This window comes from Ovis canadensis, chromosome 9, assembly GCF_042477335.2.
Source record: "Ovis canadensis isolate MfBH-ARS-UI-01 breed Bighorn chromosome 9, ARS-UI_OviCan_v2, whole genome shotgun sequence".
Classification (NCBI taxonomy): domain Eukaryota; kingdom Metazoa; phylum Chordata; class Mammalia; order Artiodactyla; family Bovidae; genus Ovis; species Ovis canadensis.
The window spans coordinates 92287794-92292816 of record NC_091253.1 but is presented as its reverse complement, the minus strand read 5'-3'; the positions used below and the strand labels follow the sequence as shown (position 1 = coordinate 92292816).

The 5023-nt window shown below is 40.5% G+C and overlaps 1 long non-coding RNA gene across 1 annotated transcript; it reads right to left on the bottom strand.

Annotated features, from left to right (window-relative positions):
• Positions 1–803: 803 nt before the first annotated feature.
• Positions 804–4792, bottom strand: LOC138445972 (uncharacterized). The gene is made up of 2 exons (XR_011259073.1): positions 4606–4792; positions 804–4086 (listed from the first exon to the last, which is right to left on the bottom strand). It is a non-coding gene; the product is annotated as an uncharacterized lncRNA (long non-coding RNA).
• Positions 4793–5023: the final 231 nt, after the last annotated feature.

The following is a 5023-nucleotide window of genomic DNA, read 5'->3' as shown; positions in this document are numbered from 1 at the left end:
GACCTGGCTTTGGATGGTCTCAACCCAGCCATTTATTTGCTTTAGTTTCTTTACTTATAAAGTGAAATATACCATCTAAAGATGAATAGATAAATAAAATGTGAAATATCCATGTAACAGAAGGAACGAGGTACTGATTCATTCCATAATATGCATGAGCCATTAAAAAATTATTAGGTGAAAGAAACCAGACACAAAAGATCATGTATTATATGATTCCATTGATGTGAAATGTATGGAACAGCTAAATCTACAAGGACAGAAAGCAGGTTAGTGTATTAGCTAATGGGTATGGGGTTTCTTTCTAGGGTGATGAAAATACTCAAAATTGATTGCAGTGATTTTTGTTTTCACAACTCTGAATATAAAATCCATTGAATTGTACACTTCAAATAATAAATTGTATCATATGTAAATTATATTTCAATAAAGCCATTATTAAAAAAGAAGAAAAAAGAAACAATTTCTACCCAAATATGTTGTGGGGCTCAAATGAGCTGTTTTATAAATAAGAAAAGTGTTTCAAACTATACAATGATAACTATTTTTAGACTTCATTATTTCCTTAAGTTAGTAGCTGATATACTATTAATAGGGGCTTCCCAGGTGGTGAAGAATCGCCTGTAATGCAGAAGACTCAGGAGACTTGGGTTTGATTCCTGGGTAGGGAAGATCCCCTGGAGGAGGGCATGGCAACCCACTCCAGTATTCTTGCCTGAAGAATCCCATGGACAGAGGAGCCTGGCGGGCTACAGTCCATAAGGTCGCACAGAGTCGGACACGACTGAAGCGACTTAGCATGCTTGCATGCATACTTTTAATAAAAGAGTTCTCTAGAGATAATTGGCATTTACAGAGACCAGAGAGGCAGAGTTGCTTACAACTCTGTGTGTGAAGGTCAGATAGAAGGGAGCAGTTTAAAATTCTTGAAAGTGATGAGAGGCAAGAACAACAGCTCCACTGCATGCTCCTTGAGGTCAGGCATTATTTCTTGCTCTTGTAATCCCTGTGCCCAACAGAATATCTGGCTCAGTAAATGTGAATAAATGAATAAATGATGAAGAATGAATGATGACACTAATGAACTGAGGGTCACTGAATGAAAACGATGAGGCACCTTCACTCAGCCAATAAACCGTTTTACCAGCCAACACATTCAGTTTCTTGCTTTGATACTGACAGTGACTAGAGGTTTGGGAATTGTACTTATTCCATTGCCAAAGGAGGGCTAATTCTCTTTCAAGTGTTACAGATTGCAATACTTCTTGTTTCTTCTCAAGACTTTGGAGAAGGAAAGTTTTACTCTATAAAGACTTTATCAGCGTCATGGCTAAGATTCACTTTATCTTCTAATAGTTGTGATGAGCCAAGGAGAGGGTTGGACCTCAGAACAAAAGCATCATAAGGTATGGTCTGTTAGGCTGGGAGCACCGAGGGCTTATGGGGCAAGTTGGGAGGTTCGCTGCAAGATGGGAGCAAGGCATTCACAAGGTGGTTTGGAGTTAGGGCAACAATTTTGGGCAGTCTCGGCATTGTGAGTCATTGTGATGGAGACAAGAGTCACGAGTTTTGGGGAAAAGCAGCTATTCTATTTTTCCACTTTTGCCAGTTGGGAAAAGACCCACGAGTTTGGCCCAAGTTGGCCTCCTGGCAAACTAGTGTCACTTGGAGCTGAAATCAAGGGGGAAGGTAATCCAAGGAGAGAATTTTCCACTTCCTGCTTTGTTTTCTTGAGACTCCCCTCTCTTTTTCTCGTTAGAACTTCCAAAGCTCTGATTCGAACCTCTGTGAAGGACCACTCAGGTCTTATACATCGGAAACAACAAAGGCCATGTAACTGAAGGACTTTAGGATCTGTACTGCTCAGAGCAAGAGCTGCTACATTCAAGGCCTGGATATTTCCATTTAGAAAATAAATCTAGTTTAAGAAAATTTCCTCCTAACAGGGCAAAAAAGATACAATTAGTTAAGGAAAGATCTCGAACACACAGTGTAAATTGACTAAGTGACAGGGCCTTCTTACAGACGGAGGAACTACAGATTTTTCCCTTTATGCTCAGATAATCCAGGAGACTTGGGAGCAGTGATAGCAGAAGCCTTATCCAGGAAGGGACCTTTCTTCATCTTTTATTTCCCTTCCTATACCCCTAGTCACTTTCTTGGACAAAGTGTTCAGGAACTAAATAGCATAAACCCTCAATGTCAAAAGCCTCAACAAAAAATTACTTGCTTACGAAAATTGTATGTACCACAAAAGTAGGTAATTTTCCATCTCCTCTTCTGCTTGCTTATTCCAAAATAGACATTGGAGAAGCTAAGAAGCCAACAAAGGAACAAATAAACACAAACTGCCTTTAAAACCAGTCTACTTAATAAAGAATCTCTCCCCATTTCTGGCCCCTTGATTGTATATAAACACCTTAAAATATGTTTGGCTGTAACTTGATTATCCTGCCTTAGAGACCATTCATTTCAGATGATAAATCTGAAGACCCATGTTATGATAAATCTGAAAACCTCAGATAATAAATCTGAGGGCCCATGTTTATTCACGGGACAGTCTAAAATATGTTGCACCGTGGGTTTTGGAGTTAGGCAGAGTTATGCTTTAATGAGGCTCTGTGTTTGCCAGCTGTATTAGTTGATAATTGGGCAAGTAAGTCACTTAGTCTAATTCTAATGTTCATCTATAAAACTGAGATACTATTATAACAACACTGGCCTCAGATTTGCTATAAGGATCTAAGGATACTGTGCATCGAAATGAGAAAATAATCAAGAATAGTCCCACCTAAGTTCCAATCTACACTCTTCTCCCCAGATAACCAATTCTATTTGTTTTCTTATGCCTTCAGAGGGTTTTCATGCAAGCATATGCAAATTAAAAATATATGTGTAAGTGTAGTCTTATTTTGCCTCCTTACTTACATAAAAGGAACACACAGCTGCTCTATACCTTTCTTTTCACTTAATCTATCTTGGAAATCTTTCCAAATCACTATAAGGAGAGCTTCCTCATTCTGGTTTTTTTTTTTTTTTTTTAACAGCAGCATGGAGATTCCATTGTGTGACTCTAGCACAGTTTATCTAACCATCCCTTATTGGAAGACTCTTGGATTATTTCCAGACTTTTCCCATAACAAATAAAGCTACAGTGAATATCCTTGTACACAGTGTCATTTTGCATGTGTGTGAGTATATCTGGAGGGTTTAGACCTTTGCAACTTTTTAAAAGAACTTATTGGTATATAACTTAAGTTATTATTATTATTACTTTGCCAAATTGCCCTCCCAGGGTCCATGCCATTTTGCAATCGTGGCAATGTTTGAGAACCTGCATCAAACTCCTAGCAGTGAGTACTTGCAGAAAGTAGGGATAGAAGGCCCAGAGAAGATTTTAACTTTCTTTCTTTAAAGATTACTATATGTTAAACATTTTTTTGCATATAATATTATATATTCTTATGGTGAAATATTTTAAGAAGTAGAAACACATGGTAAGAATGTAAAGTTCTCCTTGGCCAACACTGTTTTCGTCCTTGTAGCCAGTGGCTCCTTCTCAGCCCCCTCCTCCTTGAGATCTCCAAAGATCTCTTCCCAAGATGCCCTTGTCCTCTGGCTTCCGCGACATAAACGTTCTTCTGGTTTTCTCATATTTCCCTGATTTTTCACCACCTTGTCTGGCTTCTCTGTCTTCTCTTGCCTTGAAAGACGGCCTAAAAACAGACAGTGTTTATTGAATGCTGATGATGCACCCGAACAACAGAATCCCAAGCCACAGGGAGCTTAAGGTCTCCAGGGTGTGGCAGGTTTTCAGAAAAGGTTGTGGCCCCTAGTTCCTCCTGCCCCTTCCAGTATGTGCGTCTGCTAAAGCTGCCACAATACCACAGACCGAGTGGCTTAATCAGCAGGAATTTATTCTCTCACGGTTCTGGAGGCTAGAAGTCCGAGATCAAGGTATGACTGGGCCTGGTTTCTTCTGAGGCTTCTCTTCTTGGCTTATGGACGGCTGTCTTCATGTTCACGCGGCATTCTCCCTCTATGTCCTAATCTCTTCTTCTGTGTCCTAATCCCTTCTTCCTGTAACTGGGAATAAGGCTACCAGTTACACTGGGTAGAGCCCCACCTGATGGGAAGGGCATCAAAGTCACGCTGTCAGTGAGCACGTTTACTGTTAGGGACCAAACGGTGCACCCACACAATTCATATGTTGAAATCCTAACCCCCAGTGCCTAGAAATCTAACTGTATTTGGAGAGAGTCTTTAAAGAGAAACTTAAGTTAATACAAGGTATTTAGGCTGGGCTTTAGGGTGGGCTCTGACCCAGGATGACTGGTGTCCTATAAGAAGAAGAGCTCTGCACACAGGCAGACACAGAGAGAAGAGCACATGAAGACACACAGAAGCTGGCTATCTACCAGCCGAGGAGAGAGCCCTCAGAAGGAACCAACTGTGCCCACAGCTCGATCTTGGACTTCCTGCCTCCAGAATTGTGAGAAAATTAGTGTTTCTTCTTTAAGCCATTTACTTGGTTATGGCAGCCCTAGCTAACTAATACAGAGAATTATGCCATTTGCTATATAATAAATCAAGAAAAGAACTTACTGCAGAAAAGAACTTAAGTCCAAAAACATGAACCAAGAAGGCCCATCCCAGGGTCCCAGTCTGAGATGGAACCCCGTTTAGGGTTCATCCTCTGGGGAGACGAGCGTGGCCGATAGAGTGGAAGGGAGTCAGCTTTCCTGTGTTTGACAAACAGATACAGGGCAGGCCCCAACCTGGGGCTGTCATCACCCCTGCCAGGATTTCAGCAAAAAAAAAAGAAGAAGAAGAAAAAGAGGAACAGAAAAAAAGAGAGAGAGAAAATGCAAGGGACAGATTTTGAGCATACACTGTAAAAGGGAAAATGATCTTTTCTTTCACTAACAGGTTTATCACCAAAACTTGGAACATATATTTTGACACAGAATCATTTCAGCGACTTTAGTAGAGGATGCTTTGCTGGGTTTTAAAAAGTTTGCAG